General features: G+C 46.0%; 1 long non-coding RNA gene across 1 annotated transcript in view; it reads right to left on the bottom strand.

Moving 5' to 3' along the window:
• Positions 1-19,880, bottom strand: part of LOC105709029 (uncharacterized) — an 86,854-nt gene that overhangs the window by 41,971 nt on the left and 25,003 nt on the right. The window contains exons 6-8 of the long non-coding RNA XR_010343621.1: positions 14,203-14,392; positions 9,067-9,184; positions 6,444-6,568 (exon numbers count right to left, since the gene is read on the bottom strand). This is a non-coding gene — a long non-coding RNA (uncharacterized LOC105709029). The remainder of the gene's footprint in view (positions 1-6,443; positions 6,569-9,066; positions 9,185-14,202; positions 14,393-19,880) is intronic.

Below are 19,880 nucleotides of genomic sequence, written 5' to 3'. Positions count from 1 at the left end.
TTCAGGGCAGAAAGGTGATAGATTTTCTATCAGAGTTTTGGTCACTCCAAAACTCAGTAACAAGCAGTTTTCAGCCTGAAGCCATTAGAACAGAAAATTTACCATGTGCCAGTCCTTTTTTTCTAGTTTCAACTCCCTTCCAAATTCTCATTTTTCTCACTCTGCAGAGGCTTTAAGTCAATGCTTTTTTTTTTTTTTTTTTTTTTTTTTCCCAGAATTTATTGTTATTATTTGTAGGATTACAAGTCAGGAGCTCATTCCACCAGATCAGAAATGGAATCAGTTACTATTTATTAAACCTCTTCCGTGTACCCATTTGTACCTCTTTTTTCAAGTTTTTTTTCACTTTTAAATGTTTTCTTTTATAAAAGTAATGTATACTCAGATAAGAAAAAATCATATAACACAGAGTAGAACAGAGAATAAAACTTAGTCTTTTAATCTTCCTCAGTCACCTCCCCCAACTCCATTCCACTCCCCATCGATAAGTATATGTATATTGAATTCTTCTACACCAAATACATCATACTATAATAAATGTGTTTTATATTTTTTGTCAATTTCCAAATCATTACAAATAATATTATTTTATTTCCTTTCATTGGCTATATTGCATTTTATTGCATGTGTTACAATATTTATGTACCACAATATATTTAATATGATTCCCTTGTAACTGACATTTGTTTTTCTCCATTTTTTCAGTTACGAATCATGCTGCAGCAAACATTCTTGCACATATATTTTTACACATTTGACAGAGTATATAAAATTCTAAAAATGACATTGCCTGCACAAAGAATAAGTATATTTTATATCTAGGTTTCAACTTTTAAAATAATGCTTCTAACCTAAATCACTTCCGAAAGCAGTGTTTTGCCTAGATGCTGTGAGGCAAAAGACAAAGAGAACTACACAAACATTGTGTCTTCATTAGTAAATTTGTTTACTCAAAGGATACTGTTAGATTCTGAAACTATTGTACATATACACTAGGGTTAAACAAATAATATATTACAGAAATAAGAAGCAAATTTCTCACTATTGGACAAAGAAGTTACAAATAAGCAAAGGCAGAAGACTGTAATGAACCCTGTTGCACTGAATTAGTGTTAAGAGATATCAGCACAATTTCATTTATGATGATCACAAAAGGGACTAAGATAGATAGACAGATAGATTCGTATTTCTATCTCTGTCTACTGAAAGGACTTAGAAACAGTGACATACTAATAGCAGTGTGCATATCTAATAGAAAGATTTTGGTTTCTAAATATCATTTCCCAGCAAAAGGAACCAGGGCTCCTTGGAGAAATGGTTGATCCAGAGTTGAAGTAAGAAGAATACAGGATAAACTAAGAGTATCCTGTGGTACCAGAAAGTAAGAAAGTGTTCAAAAAACTTATGGAGTCATGTCAAAGGACACAAGCAACTCTGAAAGGGCTCCCAATACAATGTTATTGAATTAAATCCCAAAGAATAAAATAAATAAATGATTGGATAAACAAACTCCAACTAATATCTGGACATGGTGGCACATGCCTGTAGTCCCAACTACTCAGGAAGCTGAAGTGGGAGAATCACTTCAGTCCTGGAGGTTGAAGCTACAGTGATCTGTGATCATGCCATTACACTCCAGCCTGGGTGATAGAGCAAGATGCTGCCTGTAAAAATAATAATTCCAACAAATAAATGTACAACAAATGAGAGAAACAGAAGATCACCATTAGAACAGCACAATAGCAATTACTAGCAGAGGCAGGCTCCACCAATGAATGCTAAAATTAATGGGTGAAAGTTCAAGAAAAACACAGAATGCATGTTCAAAATATCTTCCTCAAAATACTTATTAGTTACTGTAGTGAGATATGTTAACAAATTCTTTGATACACCTCCCTTGGAGGTGGACCTTAATTTCCCTCTCCTTGAGTGTGAGCTGGGAATAATGACTCTCTTCTAACAGAGTGTAAGAGGAGGAAAATACTAACTTTGTCATGGATAAAGCTGACAGACATCACCTAAATCAAGTGATCAAAGTTAACATCACCATAATAAATGATCACTACACACCCACTGATACCATGCACTGAGAAGGACACATCACCTCTGTGGTCCTCCTCCCAAAATTCTATAACTTCACGGTAACTATCAGAAAGCATCAGACAAATCCAAACTGAGGGACATTCTATAAAATACCAGAAAAGGACTTCTAAAAAGTGTCAAGTTCACAAAAGACAAGAAAATTCTGGGGAACTGTCACAGTTTGGAGGTGACTAAGGTAAGCATACAGATTAAACATAACATGGTAGTCTGGATTGGATCCTGGAACAGAAAGGGACATATGTAGAAAAAGTGGAAAAATCTAAATAAAGTCTGTAGCTTTGTTAATAATATTGTCCCAATATTAATACTCTTAGTTTTTATCATTGTACCATAGTGACATAAAATGTTAGCATTAGAAGAAGCTGAATGAAGAGCACATTAAAACTCTCTAAACTATCTGAGCAACTCTTCTCTACATCTAGATTATTTCAAAATAAATGGCGTTTTAACACTTGATCTCAGCCAAAAGGCTGAGAAGAATTTTTTCTTTTTTTGAGACAGGGTTTTGCTGTGTCACCCAGGGTGGAATGGAACGATCTTGGCTCACTGCAACCTCCACCTCCTGGGTTTGAGCAATTCTTGTGCCTCAGCCTCCTGAATGGCTGGGATTACAGGCATGCACCATGCCCAACTAATTATTATTATTTTTTTTTTGTATTTTTAGTAGAGATGAGATTTCGCCATATTAGCCAGGCTGGTCTCTGACTCCTAGCCTCAAGTGACCCACACCTTAGCCTCCCAAAGGTCTGGGATTACAGGTGTGAGCCACCATACCTGACCAAATAAAAGGTATTTTAAAATAGTTGCTCCAGTGTGTAGTCCCACCAAGAGTGGATAAGAATGCCCATCTCCTCACATTCTCTCCAACACTGAGAATTATTAGACTTTCAATATTTGCCAATTTGATGGGTAAAATGGAATCTGGCTATTTTGAGTTCTAATTCATTCACTGAGAAAGAATCTGAGCATCTTTTCATGTGCACTTCATCCATTTACATTGCTTCTTCTGTGAGATGCCTATTCAATGCTCTTCTTATTTCTACAGCATCCTTACATAAGTACTATTATTCTCATGTTACAGCTAAGAAAACTGAGGCTCAGGATGGTTAAGAAATCAGCCTTGAACCTCCCCATTAATAAGTGAGTGAGCTTGAACCCAGATCTATCCAGCTCCAAAGTCCACACCCTGTCCAAGACCTAGAGTAGGTTGGGACTTTGCCCTGTAGTATATTCCTCATCTTCCTGCTGTCTCAAATGACAAGAGGCTACTTAGTTTGATGCAGTTATTTTGATTTACGATGAGGAAAGAGGCTGAAAGAAGTGATTACAATTACCCAAAATCACAAAGGGGCAGGGAAAAGACTAGAATGCAAGTCTACTGGCTCCTAGCCCAGTGCTCTTTCCATCAAACCCTGTGGCCTTCCACGATGCAGGCCGGGGCAGTCATGTGTCTATCTTTATATGCTCAGTCTTAGATGTGATATTCCCAACCTCCTAACTCCTACACAGGCATCGAATAGGATTGAAGTAAATCAAAAAAGTTGTTTTTATGCTGTTTTGCTGCAATAAAAGATCTATTTTAGCTCAAGCACTGGATACCAAGTTTTAACAAAGGTCTTCAATAAACCCTGAATGTATGTGACTATAGATGTTACAGCCTCCCTTCCTCCCCAGTCATGTGACACCTTCCTTTCAAGTATCAGAATTCAAGGTCACCTGATCTGGAGAATTTCCATCTCCAATTTGCTGGCAGTTGCCAAGACCATCCCTGGCGATTTATGTTTGTAGCTCCCTGTTGAGAATGGCTTTTGTATATTTCTCTGTGTTGAATGTGGTGTATTTTCCCTTTACAATATGAAACTCCTCAAGCATCAAATCAAAGTTATTCTACTCCAAAAAACTTAACATAAAGCTCTCAACATCGATATGCTGGTGTGTTCAAGTCACACAAACCAAGAACAATAACAGCTGCCGTTTATTGCACATTTAATACACACCAGATACTCTGTTCAGTATTTTAGGAGCAATTAGTCACTTAATCCTCCCAAACACATCATCAACTCCATTTTACAGATGAGATGTCGAGCACAGAAAGGTATAGTAATTTGCCCAAGGCTACACAGCTAGCAATTGGAGGAGCAAGGAACTGAACCCCAGGAGTCTAGCTTCAGAACCCACACTCTTAACTATTATGCTTGGTCTGTGGGAGCCCCATTACAAGAATATTTTGAATTATCAAAAATGAGAACCATAAACTATTGGAGGAAGAATATTTAGACAGTTCTTTCTGAAGCAGCACAACCTAGAACCTTGTTTCCCAAACACTGTCATCCTCCCGCCACTGCTTTCATTTCGGCCATGGCTGACATAACCTGCACTCTCAGTCACTTAACAGCTTTTAAATCGACTCAATTGTTTTTGCTTAAGTAAATTACTTAAAAAGGAAAATGACCTCATGTCACTATTGTAAATGGAAAAGTAATATCATTTACTTTAAGTAAATGGTAACCTAAAAATAAATACCATAGAAACAAAACAAAATAATGTCAATAACACTCAGATCTACTGCCTACCAAAAGCTCAAAGCCTGAATAAGCTCTGTTCTCTCTTTACCAAGACAGGGGAGTTTTAACAAGTTGTAGAGAGGTGTTTGTGATAAACCAGCATCAAAAGATAATCAGAAGAACTGCAAGAAAACAAAAAAGGAATAAAGTGTTCTCTGGAGGCTAGGATTAGGGGACAGAAACCCCAAAGACACAGTGGCCTAAATAAAATAGAAACTTACACAGAAGATGAAAAGCAGGTGGACCAGGCCTGCTGAGACACCCCATAGTGTCATGATGACGTGGCTTCTATCTCGGAGTTCCATCAAGGGTGGTTCACAAGGTCATTTCAAGGCCCAAGATTGTTCCTCCAGCACCAGCCATCTCATCTGCTTTTCACAGAGCAACAAAAAGAAAAGAAGAAAAAGGACCATCCCTTCTTTCTAAGAACACTTCCTCACTTTTGCTTACATCCCCATAGGCTAGAACTTAGTCGCACAGCCAGGGAGACTAGGAAATGTAGTCTTTATAGTGGGCAGTCAAGCACCTCACCTTAAAAAAAAAAAAAAAAAAAAAGAAGAAAAATTCTATTACTAGAGAAGAAGGGAGAGGTGGCTGAATGATAGCAATCTCTGTGGCTTCATGATCCTCCACTGTGCCTGTGTGCCTCCAGGAGTCACCGTAGGGAGCTCATATAAGTCAAGCCAAGCCCGGAGTTTCAACAGACAGCTCTGCCTGCCTCTGAAGTCGGCCTTGAGCCCAAGTCTCTGCACAGTGTTTCTTCCTAGCTAGGGAAAGCACTTCTCCCTCCCACCATGGTTGATATTACAGGGTTTTGTTATTAGGCCCCTTAAGGGCTGTCCTGCCCTCTGAGTCCATCTCTGCAGACTCCCTGAGCCAGATGGGCTATGGTGCAGCTCTGCACTGCTGAGGAGGGAAGAGCACTGTGCAGCGAATCAGCGGGATTCAGCTTGGCTTTCTGAATCTGCCCCTCACCAGCTGTGCTGACCATTGTCAACCCAAGCACTGAGCCTCTTCTTCACTGAGCCTGACACTGTAACACCAGACATGCAGGTCCTGGCCACAAGTTGGAAGAATCCATAGCCTCAAATCCAGTTATAGCTGGAATAACTCCGTTCCAATGCTCAAGGAGCTTCACATCTTAAAGGGAAGGTATGCCACATTCAACACAAAGACATATACAAAAACCATGCTCAACACAGAGGTACAGACAAAAATTGCCAAGGATGGTGTTGGCAACTGCCTGCAAACTGGAGATGGAAACTCCCATATAAGGTGACCTTGAATTCTAATCTGAAGAGGGAGGATGTGACATGACCAGTGGACGGAAGGAGTTACGGGGCACAGCCATCGGCCAGCCATCCAGGTGGAGTTGCCATTCATCTAGATCACCAAGAGGAGGGGTGCTACCCCAGTGTAGGGCTAGGAATGTAGGCTCTAGAACAGGAGGTAATCTGGGGCCCAAAACTCAGTGGTTCCACCTTCTCAAAACCAAGGACACTTTTAGTATGCACCATGTCAGTAAACTTCTGTTTTAAGAGCTGCTTGCCAACTAAATTGTACAAATTAAGAATTCATACATGTGTCCTGTATTTTTTGCCTAGAAGCATGTTTCTGCTGGTCAGAGGTTCTGATGAGCAAGGCGGCTGTGCTGACAGATGCTCAACCTTGGCTGTCCTGCTCAGGCTCATGCTGGAGAAAAACCTGGCACTTAGGTGGGATTTTTAAAACAGCAAAAATAGCTGGTGAACCAGCCTCACTCTTGGTGTCTCTTACCATCTTTGTTGGGCTGCAGCCTTCTCCCAATTTGAAGAGAGCTCATCTTCCCCACTCCCCAATCTCCTCTTTACTGGTAAGAAAATGGGCTCAGAAGGGGAAGTGGCTTAACCAAGGCCACACAGCTGTGGATAGAGAGATGGAGGCAGACTGCCATGAGCCTCTTGATGGGTAGCCTCTGTCCTGTCCCTCCTACACACTCCCCACTGCCCAACTCCAGCCATCCAACCCACAGTGTGGGAGCCAGCTTAGCACTGTGGTGGGGAGGAAAAGAATAACTCCCAAAGAAAGATATTTAGAATTGTCCACACCCAAGAATATAAGATAGAAAGGACACCAGAATCAGAAGGCCAAAGCCATGCCAAAATGCCATAGGTCCCATAAATTAGGCAGCCAGAGATGTCAGACTAGTTATATAATGAGCTGGCACACTGACAGTGTGTCTGAAGGCTGTGGTCTTTATGATGGGGCCCATTACTTGAATCTGGCATGTTGTGTGATCTCCTACAAGTGATAAGTAAAGTATTTTCCCCCAAACACCATCTTGATCAAGCTCAGGAACAGACCACCCAGAAGCCATTGTGACATATCACACTTCATAGAAGCATAAACTGCAATGTTTTTATTCCCAGTTCCTTTTGAAATCACTGACTCCCTTGTGTAAGTGTCCAAGCCACCCTGTGACACTGTCTGTGAAGCCAGCTGTTAGCTCGAGTTCCTTAGTAGCCGTGTGACCTTGAGCACACTGCTGCTCTCAGGGGTCGTCAGGTCCCCAGGTCCTCAGTTGAAAGGCACGTAGTCACTGTATTGGCTTGCTAAGAGCTGTCCTAACAAAATACCACAAACTGGGGGCTTAAACAACAGAAATGTATTTTCTCACAATTCTGGAGGCTGGAAGTCTGAGATTAAGGTGATGGCAGAGTTGGTTCCTTCTGAGGGCAGTGAGAGAGAATCTGTTCCAGGCCTCCCTCCCAGCCTCTGGAGGTTTGCTGGTCATCTTTGGAATTCCTTGACTCAGAGGTATCACCCCAATCTCTGCCTTCATTGTCACATGGCCTTACTCTCTTGCTCTGTGTGTGTGTGTGTGTGTGTGTGTGTGTGTGTGTGTGTATTAGTCCAAATTCTTCCTTTTTTATAAGAACACCAGTCATATTGGCTTAGGGCTCACCTTAGTGACCTCATCTTCACCTAATTCCATCTGCAACAACCCCATTTCCAAGTAAGATCCCATTCTGAGGTACTGAGGGTTAGGATTTCAACATATGAATTTTAGGATGACACAGTTTAATCCATAGCAATTCCCCATATTCATCCCAGCATGGCCTGCATCTCCAGTGCCACAGAAGGCCATACATGTGAACACTCTCAGGGAAAGATAAGAGGACTGGATGGAAGGGCAGGTGTGAGCTCCCCAGAATCTGGACCACTGAGACGTAGCTGTAACACCACCAAGAGGCAGGAGCATGGAGATGAGGGGCTCACGACTCTACTGGAGAGTTCTGCAGAAATCCCACACAGCCTGATTATCTAGTTTTTCTTGAAATGCTTGATGTAAGAAGATAAAACCTGGAAAGAGTTTTCACAGAGGCAGGGCCCAGGGCCTCTGAGCTGCTCTGCACCAGCTGGAGGAGCTTGGGTTTCTTTCCTGCCCTATCTAAGGGTTTGCTGCAATCAACAGCAGATTTGCTTTCAATGATACTTGCTTGGTTATCTGGGCCAGGAAACCAGTCCGAAAAAATTGCTTTAGCATCAGTCCTGTCCATTTCAACTCCCATGTGGTTTGGGATGGGTGGACAGCAGGTTGCCATTTCCTGCTGCCAGGTATCAATATGACCTGGTCACTCTGTGCCAAGTAGCCCAGCTCTGGATAGGATGAGGATCTCAAGCTCCCTGAGCTGCCCCTGCTCACCTTCCTGAACTCATGGGCCACCCTCTTCCCTGCCCAGGCACCCTCCATTCTATGGCAGAGAGAATCAGAGTAACTTGCCCAAGGTTGTACAGTCAAGTGGCAGAGCCAGCATCTGGACCCAGCCAGTCTGGCTCCTAAATGCCATGTTTTCTTGCATCAGGCTGAAGCTGGGCCACTACCCAGACGAAAAAGCTCAGCTGTATGATGTGGTATGAAGGGCAAGACTCTGGGAGACAGGCTCAGCCTGGAGGAAGGGCAGAATTTTCCACCACTGTACTTCAGAGTTTTCCAACTCAGTGCCTTGAAGAAGGGGCACCAGTGCTGGGAAGAAAAGACTCCACCCTGGGACAGGGGAGCCATTTGGAATGGGAGAAATCCTTCATGCTCCCCAATGTTGAGAAGGCCTAAGTAGCTTTTTTCATTTATCTGTATGTTTGATATGTTTTCTAATAAAGCCAATCCATTAACATCAAAGACATCTACACAAAACCCGGCTTAATAAAATCTAACACTAAGCCACATTTGCTTCAGATTTTCACTTTTAAGAAATGGAACAACAGGTCAGGTGCGATGGCTCACACTTGTAATCTCAGCACTTTGGGAGGCTGAGGCAGGTGGATCACAAGGTCAGGAGTTTGAGACCATCCTGGCCAAGATGGTGAAATCCCGTCTCTACTAAAAATACAAAAATTAGCTGGGCCCGGTGGCACACACCTGTAATCCCAGCTACTCGGGAGGCTGAGGCAGCAGAATCGCTTGAACCCAGGAGGCAGAGGTTGCAGTGAGCCAAGATCGCATCATTGCACTCCAGTGTGAGTGACAGAGATTCCATCTAAAAAAAAAAAAACAAGAAAGAAAGAAATGGAACAACAGATCAAATTGAAGCCCCCTGCATATCGCTCCTGCCATTGTTCCCCTTCTCCCCAGGGAAAATAAAGAACCTCTTAGGAATTTGGTGTTTATCATTCCTGTGCAGATTTTTATAGTTTTCATACATATTTATGTATCCACACACATTTTGTAGTACTAATTTGCATATCTTAAAACATTATACAAATAGTATCATACTAGACATCCCTTCTGCAACTTGTCTTTCCCACTCAACAACATGTCTTTGAGATGTATCTATGTTGATGCCTGTGACTGTAGTTCATTCATTTTAACTGCTATATGGATAGAGTATAACTTTTACATTTATTTTCTGGTTGTTTCCAATTTTTTTATGTTACAAATGATCTTGCAAGAATATTTTTGCACGAACAAGGCTCCCTGTACCCCTCTGCAACACAGGCCTAGAAGTGTGATGCCCAGGTCATGGGGCAGGAGCATCTTCAACTCTCTGGCTATTGCCAAACTTCTCTCAAAAGTGGTTCTTCCAAAGACACTCCCTGCTGGGTACATTTGATCTCAGCACATCCTTGTCTACATTTGGTATTATTAGGCTTTTAAAAAATGTTTATCAGGCTGGGTGTGGTGGCTCACACCTATAATCCTAGCACTTTGGGAAGCTGAGGCGGACAGATTGCCTGAGGTCAGGAGTTCGAGACCAGCCTGGCCAACATGGTGAAACCCTGTCTCTACTAAAAATACAAAAATTAAGGCCGGGTGTGGTGGCTCACAAGGTCATGAGTTTAAGACCAGTCTGACCAATGTGGTGAAACCCTGTCTCCACTAAAAATACAAAAATTAGCCGGGCATGGTGGCGCACGCCTGTAACCCCCATCTACTGAGGAGGCTGAGGCGAGAGAATTGCTTGAACCAGGGAGGTGGAGGTTGCAGTGAGCCAAGATCAAACCACTTTACTCCAGCCTGGGCAACAAAGCAAAGGCTCCGTCTCGAGAAAAAAAAAATACAAAAAATTAGCTGGGCGTGGTGACGTGTGCCTGTAATCCCAGCTACTTGGGAGGCTGAGGCAGGAGAATCACTGGAACCCAGGAGGTGGAGGTTGAAGTGGGCCGAGATCACACTACTGTACTCCAGCCTGGGCAACAGAATGAAACTCTGTCTCAAAAAAAAAAAAAATCTACCATGCTAATGGGTATGAAATGGTATGTTTCTGGGATTTTTTTTGCACTTTCCCTAATTAGCAGTAGGCTCAGCACCTTTCCATGGCCTCATTTGAATGGCCAATGTCTTTAGGTATCTCCTTGCATGAGATCTGAGGAGAAGTGCAAAATAGCTGGAAGTGGAATCTTTGTCCCAGCTCCCAGAACTCCTGAAACTCTCCTGAGCCCTGGGTAAGAAATTCAGTTGCCTGAATAGCCTGGGGGAGTTGATCCTGTGGAGGCTGAAGAGAGAGAGTAACAAGACAGAAAGGGCCAGTTCTACCCAACCCATCCACCCACCGACTGGAGTCCTGCACCACACCAAGGAAGCAGGTTCAGTGTCAGAAATCCACCACCCAGAGTGGGTTGGGGAACAAAGCGGGGTGAGGGAGAGCAGGAGGGATGTGTAGATGCCTCGTCTGACAAGCTTGACTGGGCGGGAGAGTAGGATAAGGAGTTGAGAGAGGTTTTCTTTTGCCATGGGGGAGACAGAACATCTTGACTGAGGCGAGAGGGGGAAGTCAAGATGCAGGAGTTGGGGCAGCTGACCACTGGAGCAAGGCTCAGGGTGTCACAGCAGGAGGGAGAAGGAGAGGCAGTGAGAGGAGGCCAGCTGGGAGGCCCAGGATGTGCTGCCATCTGATAGTTGTTCTCAGAGCACAGCGCTTGGACATCAGATGTACATGAGGGGACAGCACATGGAAGAGTTGAGGAGAATGAAGATGACTTGAACAGTCGTGGAGAGTGAGGGGAGCGGAGAGGGGAGGCTTGTTCAAGAAACCCAGTAAGACTGCCAGGCCCCGTCCCCAGGCACCACTTTTCAAATGCCTCTTTTGATCCCTTTTTCCAAACCCTGAAATCATGACTGTTCATTGATGGGGCAGGGAGGTCCCCCAGTAAGGATGCCTTGAAGTAAAGGATCAATGGAATCAGCTGGAAATCCCAGTGATGGTGAAGAGGGAAGACTCATATCCCTCAGAGTCAGAGGCCACCTCTGAGCAAGAGACAGTGGGGACAGTGCCCCCAGAGTGAGTGATGTTTCTGAGCTTGGTAAAAGCTGTGTGAAAACACCATAATTCCAGAGTGGAGAAGTCAGAGAATAACATAGCCAATGGTGATGGCTTGACTTGCTCTTTCAGTGATTAATTTTGTTTATTTTATAAATATTTTATCATAGTCTATTTTTCCATAAACTATTTATATAATAATATGCAGAATGAAAAAAGGCAAGTGACATTTTTGTTAACTACTAGCACAAATCTCTTGCTTTTTCATGACTGCTTCAGAAAATTAATCTTGGCCTCAATATTTTTCATTACCTCCCCTTTAAAGCTCATGCATCCCCTAATGACTGTCTCTCCTCGAGACAGAGACACACAGGATTCCAATGTTAAAAATAAAAATAGCTGCAGCCTGGTATGTGCACAGTACCCTGCACCATCTAAGCCATGTCTCCAGCCTCAGCTAATGTAAGCTTCACAACAAGCTCCTGCTTCATGAGGTTGGCAAAACAGGGTGGTATTTTTAAATTTTTTTCTTTTTAATCCGCCTTTAACAGGCGAAGAAGCTAGGGGCTGGGGAGAAGTGATTTGCAAAGACTACTCAACTAGGGACAGTTTCAGCTGGAATTCATCATCACTGGCTCCCAGGTCAGGGCTCAGGGAGTCAAGGGTTGGGGTCTGAGGGCAGGAAGCTGGGGCATTGGGGGTCGGGCCATGCAGGCAGGACCCCAGGAAGTGAGCTTGCTCCAGGACACACCAGAGGCTTCTTGGGCACTCTCCCAGCATCAGGCATTGCTAAGCTAAACGGCCACCGCTAGCGGCTGGGTAGAAGCAGAAAGCCTCCCCACCTCCAGAGACAGTGGCCCCTCTCAGAACGGAAAGCTGTAAAAAGCACTATGGCTGCCAGAAGAACCAGGGGCCCGCCAAGCTCAGGTCACTGCTTAGACGTGCTCCAGGCAAAGTGCTAAAGAAAAGAATAGTGGGACCCCTTTGCGCCCTGACCCCACCCCCGCCCCCGCAAAAGCCAGTTCCCTGCCCCCCAGACTCATTCTAGTGACTCACTCCTCCCCAGGGAGTGGTCTTTGGAGGAAATGGCCACAGAGTGCCTGGGAGAAGCTTTGTCGGGACAAACCTCGGGAAGGTCCCTGGTCTCCAGGAAGGAAAAACAGAGCAAGGATTAAAATCACAACGGTTGGCAACAGTGACAATCTCCAGGGCACATGGGTGCCTGGCGAGGGACATGCGGGAAGTATGATGACGAGGAAGATGGTGCATGCTTGGCTGGATGCAGGAGCCTGTTTTTCCCCTGGCCTGCGGTAGGGACAAGGCCCAGGGGGCCTGCCTGCAATCCAAAACAAGATCAGGCAACCAACTGGCCAGGAGTGACAAACCCATCACATCCCTAGGTGTGAGAACCCATGCAGCGGATCATTCGTATTCTGCTTGCCCCAGGCTAAAATTTTTAAGGACTTATATTTTAGACTTCTCACTCAAAGGAAAGACTGAAGCCTAGGTCTCTTCTATATTAAACCCTATCTTTGCAGAAAGTCACACATAAGGGAATGACACAAACAGGGAAAAAATACAGGCATTCACTCATGTGCTGTCACTGCCAGAGCCCACCAAACCTCATCCCAGACCCTCAAAGCTTTTATCCAAACAGATATTTTGGGCCAGGCATGAAGGTTCATGCCTGCAATCCCCACATTCTGGGATGCTGAGGCAGGAGGATCACTAGAGACCAGGAGTTTGAGACTAGCCTGGGCAACACAGCCAGACTCCATCTCTTAAAAAAGATTTTTTTTCAATTAGCTGGGCATGGAGGCATGTGCCTTATAGTCCCAGGTATTCAGGAGGCTGAGGAGGCAGGATCACTTGAGCCCACGAGATTGAGGCTACGGTAAGCTGTGATCACACTGCTGCACTCCAGCGTGGGTGACAGTGCAAGAGCCTGTTTCTAAAAATAACAAATTAAAATTAAAATAGGCCAACACAGTGGCTCACAGTTGGGAACCTGAAGGGAGTGGATTGCTTGAGTCCAGGAGTTCAAGACTAGCCTGGACAACATGGCAGAACTCTGTCTCTACAAAACATACAAAAATTAGCTGGGCATGCTGGCATGCACCGTGGTCCCTCAGCTACTTGGAAAGCTGAGGTGGGAGGATCTTTTGAGTCCAGGAGGCAGAGGTTGTAGTGAGCTGAAATCATGGCTCTTGCACTCCAGCCCAGGCAACAGAGCAAGACTCTGTCAAAAGCAAGCAAGAAAGCGAGTGAGAGAGAGAGAGAGAGAGAAGGAGAGAGAGAGAGAGGGAGAGGAGAGAGAGAGGGGAGAGAGAGAGAGAAAAGAGAGGAAGAGAGGAAGAGAGGAAAAGGAAAGGGAAAAGGAAAAGGAAAAGGAAAGGAAAGGATTTTACTCTCTCAGCACTGGCACAGGTAGGAAAGAAGAATGAACGCTGGCAGTGTGGAGGCCCTGAGAAGCCACCCCAGTGGCCTCCTTGTGGCTGGAGAAGAGAGTCACAAGTTGGGGTCACAGAGCACTGCGGCCAGAATATAAGGCTCTGTCCTGCTTTACTGGGGCAAGAGAGCATTAGTGGACACCTGGCAACAGGTATTTGCACAAGTCTAGAAATGCATTCATTTCTCCCTTTGTCCCTACATTCCTTCATTTTGCCATTCTATAGGTACGTGCCAACTACCCACGGGAGCCTGACACTGTGCTGGCCACAGAGAGTTGCCAGTCACTGCTGCAGGCTATAAAGGGCCCTCTTTTGCACAGTCCCCCCACAGGTATGTGTTGGATATACCTACATGCCAAACACCATGCCAGGATGAGGAATCCAGAGACAAGGGGCACATGGCTCCATCATCAAGGAGCTGCCTGTAGTGGGCTAATAATCTCCATCCTTCCAAAATAGGTTGAGTTTTTGGAAACAGTGCAGGTTTTCTTGATATTCATTCATTCATTCAATATGTATTTCTTGAGAACCAGCACTGCTGTAAGCATGAGAATACAAAAGTGAACACAACAGACATGGTCTGTGCCCTCAGATAGCTTACACACCAGTGGCGGGGAGACAGACAATGCAACACAAGCTTACCACAGCTGGCTTATTTGCTCCCAGTAAGCAAATAGAGAAAAATATATAGAGGCAGTTTCTCATGATGCTTGCTAAGAAGACAATAGGCAGAATCTGTGATGTGCAAACACTGCTGAGTGAGGGAGTAACATCACTCTGGGGGGAGAGTTTGGGTTAAAAACAAGGAAGGAAGGATATCTCAGAGTCCAGGGGACAATTCATTAGTCTGAAGCAGCCTGGGAAGCCAGCCCCAAAGAAATGTTCTGGAGTATTCTTGGAGTAAATGTCGGGGCATCTAAGGGAGTAGATGAGTGTGTCGGGGCATCTAAGGGAGTAGTGCCCCCAACCACTCATCCTGGATAAAATGTGGAATTAGTGGATTCTAAGGTATCACCTAAAGTTATTTAACTTTCTATCTAAACTAGGTTTTTTAAGTTGTCTTAAGTGTGTGCATGTCTTTTCTAATTGGTTGAAAATTTTTTGAATATAAAAACCATATGCATCTTTCCTTTTTTCTCTCTTCCACACAGCCTTGCACAAGTCCAGAAATCTGCTCCTTTTTCCCCCGTGTTCACACATTCATTCATTCTTTTAGTCCACAGGCACGTGCCATTTGCCTGAGGGTGTCTGATGCTGCTCGTGGCTCCAGAACGCAGATTCAGAGAGTAACAGGACATGTCCTTGCCCTGCGTGGCTAAGGAGGCCAGGGAAAACAGACCGGCATAACCACTTATGCATTAACCACCATTGCATTGTTGTGACAATACAATGCACAACTGGCCCAGAGCTGTCCCAGTCACGGAGTTGTGTTGTGGGACACACGCAGGCATGTCCCCACCCCTGGCCCTGGGACACTGTGGCAGTGATCGCTCCCTCACTTCCTTCAGGTCTCTGCTCCAATGCCCCTTCGCCATGGGGGCCTTCCCTGACCACTCCCCCTTCGCTCCCTCTCCCCTTCCCCTGCCCTGTGTTTCTCCACAGTGCCATCACTGCCTCATAGTACATTTCTTTATTGTCTTAGCAATTCTATAAAGGAGAGATCTTGTACTTGGCACAGATGGTGCTCAGGAAAGGGAAGGAGGGAAGGAAGAAGGGAGGGAAAAAGGGAGGGGAGGGGAGAGGAGGGAAGGGGAGGGAAGAGAAGGGAAGGGGAGGGGAGGGGAGGGGAGGGGAGGGGAGGGGAGGGGAAAGAAAGGAAGGAAGATACTGTGAGTCACCAACCCTGACCAATCTGAAAAGAGCTTCCCTGGGCTAAGAAGACAGGAACAAGCAATTTAGGCAAAAGAAACCTGCAAAGTCAGGGAGGCCAGAAGAAACCACAGTGCTAAGTGCTAAGTGTTTGGAGCAGAGAGGCAGAAGGTGAGGCCAGAGAGGTAGGCAGGGACATATTCTGAAGGGACTTGAGGCCAGAAAAGGTGTCCTTGGGCTGTAGGCATGATCTAGAGCAGGAAAGCAGAGGACTGGAAGGAGGTGTACTGGAACAGAGAGAGATGGAGACCAGACAGAGGCTTGCTGGCAAGGGGCTACTGGATCTAGCAGCTTTCAGACAGCTCCAGCAGAGCAGGGAGGCAAAAGTGTCCCCAAGCCGAGGGTGCAGCTGGGGTAGAGCCTGAGGGCTTCATAGAGGAGGTAGGTGAGCCCTGTGCAGCCCATACCACAAGGAAAGTGAGCTTGGCATTCAGGTGGGCCCTTGGTGCATCTCAATCAGCAGGACAGTGGGAAAGGGGAGAGCGCACAAGGTCCCAGGGGAAACCTCTCTGAGGCTGATGGCACCGCTTCTCCCATCTCTGCATTCCAGACAAACATGCTCCCCTTCCACCCCCACCATTATTATGCTAATAATCCAGCCAGGAAATTCCTGCTTAGACAGGACCCCACCTTCCAGGGCTTCACAACCAAACTTGCCTCTCATTACCTACCCCCCACCCTGGCTCCCACCCCTCCCGAATTGGCCTTGAGTGGTCTCCGCCCATCCCCACTCTTGCCATGCCTGGTGCCACCTCAAGGTCAGGATGCGCCCCAGACACAACTCAGCCCCCACCTCTCCTTAGCCTTGGAGGAACACTGGGGTTTGCTCTCTCTCCGGGCTCAGCACGGCCTGGGGAAGAAAAGTGCAGGGGCTGGGCTTCCTCCCATCTTTTTGTATTTGTATTGCCCTGTCCATCCCCCCTTTTCTACCCCTACAAAGGAGAGGAGGGTAAGATTCACCCCAATGCAGGTTTCTCCTCCTCAGGACCCCTGCCAAGAAGTAGACACCCGGAGAAAGGACACAACCTGTCCATAAATGAGGAAGTCTGTGGAAGCCACACCACCCCACCCCACTTACGGGGCTAGGGAAGATGCATTATACTTACATAGCACTGCTTCTTACAGCTCCAAAGTCACTTTTTGGTGCAAAAACATAAAAATGTATTATGTATGACTTGGTATCACATTTGATATATTTAGATACTTTTTAAGAAAAGCAAACCAATAACACCTCTCTGAGAGACAAGAAATTCCCTTTCCCCCAAATTTCCGAGTTATTTTCGTAGGCTTACCAGCTCTCCTTTGGAGAGAGGAGAGGCAGAGACCTCCCTGCTCCCCAGGAGCCGGGCTCTGGGGAGAGGCTGTGCAGCAGCTCTTCTGGCACAGACACGCCCGGCCCTCCGTGGGATGTCAAATTGATTAACTTCATCATGGTCGTGAGCTCCCTAATGTTTTTCTTTGAAATGTCTCAGCTCTAAATGATCGTGACCCAAGGCAATTTACAGTTACTTCCATTTTTTTTAATGAAGTCTGATTTAATAGTCGGAATGGTTAATGGCCTCGTCTGTCACACATAATAAAACAGAGCCTAATTGTATTTTAAAAAGGCCCTTTTGGTATGAACAGAAGCAACAACTTGATTGAATTGTGAGAGAGGGCTTTGGTGTGTGCTAAGATGTCTTCCCAAGGGCGCCAGACACTGTCTTCCTGAGTTGCCATCTCCCCCTCCCGCCCACTCCTTGCATGGTTCTTTTTTCTAAAGAAATTCCATAACTCCCCCAACCAGTCATGACCCATAGCCGTCTGCAGCTTCCTTGTAAAACCCCATCGAGGGCTCCCAGGACTCCACATACTCTCCCATAATTATAGCCCTCCAGGCCCTCCCACAGAAGCAAATGGCCTGACATATATTTTACACTTGGGAAAATGGAGGCTGGCTGGCTGAACTTGCTGAGAGCCCCAGGGCAGGAAGTCAGTGCCTCAGTGGACCCTTTTGCCAGCTGGCACTCCCCACTTGGTCAGATGGCCTGCATGTCCTCCTCCACTGTCGCAGAGTAAGGCCCATGAGCCAGGCCAGCCACCACGCAAACTATCCTCTCAGAATCACTGTGGTCAATGCCTGAATCCAAAACCCATGGAGAAACTGAGGCTGAGAGAAGCAATTTCAGAGCCCAGAACTTCCTCCAAAGGACTTGAGTTTCAATTTTGGGTCACTGAGCAAATAACGAACCTATCTTCCATAGAACACGAAAGCATTTGATCCAGCAATCCCATTACTGGGTATATACCCAAAGGATTGTAAATCATTCTATTATAAAGACACATGCACACATACATTTATTGTAGCACTGTTCACAATAGCAAAGACTTGGTACCAACCCAAATGTCCATCAATGATAGACTGGATAAAGAAATGTGGTACATATATACCATGGAATACTATGCAGCCATAAAAAAGGATGAGTTTATGTCCTTTCCAGGGACATGGATGAAGCTAGAAACCATCATTCTCAGCAAACTAACATAAGAACAGAAAACCAAACACCGCATGTTCTCACTCATAAGTGGGTGTTGAACAATAAGAACACATGGACACAGGGAGGGGAACATCACAGCCTGTTGGGGGTGGGGGCTAGGGGAGGGATAGCAGGGATTGAGGGGATTGGGGAGGGATAGCACTAGGAGAAATATCTAATATAGATGACAGGGTGATGGATGCAGCAAACCACCATGGCACGTGTATACTTATGTAACAAACCTGCACGTTCTGCACATGTACCCCAGAACTTAAAGTATAATTTAAGAAAAACACACAAAAACAGTCCCACCCACCACAGGAGCACCTGGGAAACCCCACGGAAGTCTGGCAGGGACTCCCCATCTTCTACCCTCCCCTGGCCTGACCACCGGAGTGTTCCAGCCATCTCTGAGCAAGCCCAGCCTGAAGCTGAAGGTGAGGTTTACCAGTTAGCCAAGGCCTGAGGGTCTGCTGCAGTCCAGGTTAACACCACACTGAATAACAGTGGCTCTCCCTGGGAGTGAGGGGCAGTAAAAAGAGCATGGGACTCGGTGTCATGAGGCCACAGGTTGGTTAGCCACCAACAAGCCATGTGGCCTAGGGTGGGCGCTCCCCTCTCGGAGGACCAACTCCCCAACTGTAAACCTGTCCTGACCTTTCCCACCCCATTGGGCCTTTTTCAGGGTCACTGGACATAAACACTGCAGACATTGCATCATGAAACCATGACATCTCCAGCACCCCTGGCTGTCAGGTCACCTCGCACAGGCCCTGACTTCAGCGGGAGGCTTGCTGAGGATGAGCAAGGGGCTAAGTGGGCTCCCAGAGCCAGACTGAAGCAAGGCCAGACTCCTGCGGGAGGAGCTCCCAGATCAAGGGGACGGCTCAGCCCCGCCAAGGCCTGCACCCTGCAATCTTGAGAAATGGGGCCTGTCTGGACCTCCCACTCTTCACCATAAAGCCTCTTTTAAGTGCTGATGCCCAAATGAGGGGGAGTAAAGAACATGTGGGCTCCTGTCCAGTGTCTATAGCCGGAGGGGCAGGTAGCTGGGAGAGCATCCAGGCAAGACTGCAGAGGTTCTCCTGCGCTTGGCTGCGCAACAGGCCTGAAGGCTGGGGCTAGAACTGGCAGACAGTGTCTAGGGCAGGGCCCACGGCTGTGCAGGACTGTCTGGCTTCTCTAATAAGGGGAAGGGGGGTCATGAGAATGGAAGCCTTCTAGCCTCTGGGCAGTAAGGCACAGGGAATTAATGGGTTCCAGTCAGACCAGGTTCTAGCCTGCAAGGTTCCAAAATAGGTGATTTGGACCTAATCCCTGTCAGGAATGGATAGGCTGTGATGAGGACTTGACGGGTGTGAGCAGACCACACAGGACCATCCTTACCCAAGCACTGGAAACCACTACTGGCCCAGGAAACCTCTCTCTCTCTGTCTCTGTCTCTGTCTCTCTATCCTCTCTCTGTGTGTGTGTCCAGTTTAGTATGTGTGTATCCAGTTTACAGTGTGTGTGTACGTGTCGTTTAGTATGTGTGTGTTTGTGTGTGTGTCCAGTTTAGAGTGTGTGTGTATGTGTCCAGTTTTGTGTGTGTGTGTGTCCAGTTTTTTTTGTGTGTGTGTGTGTGTGTGTCCAGTTTAATTC

The sequence above is a fragment of the Aotus nancymaae genome, unplaced genomic scaffold (genome assembly GCF_030222135.1).
Source record: "Aotus nancymaae isolate 86718 unplaced genomic scaffold, 86718_ANA_hifiasm-v0.15.2.pri h1tg000020l, whole genome shotgun sequence".
Classification (NCBI taxonomy): Eukaryota; Metazoa; Chordata; class Mammalia; order Primates; family Aotidae; genus Aotus; species Aotus nancymaae.
The sequence above is the reverse complement of the archived record's forward strand: the minus strand, read 5'-3'. Positions and strand labels throughout refer to the sequence as shown.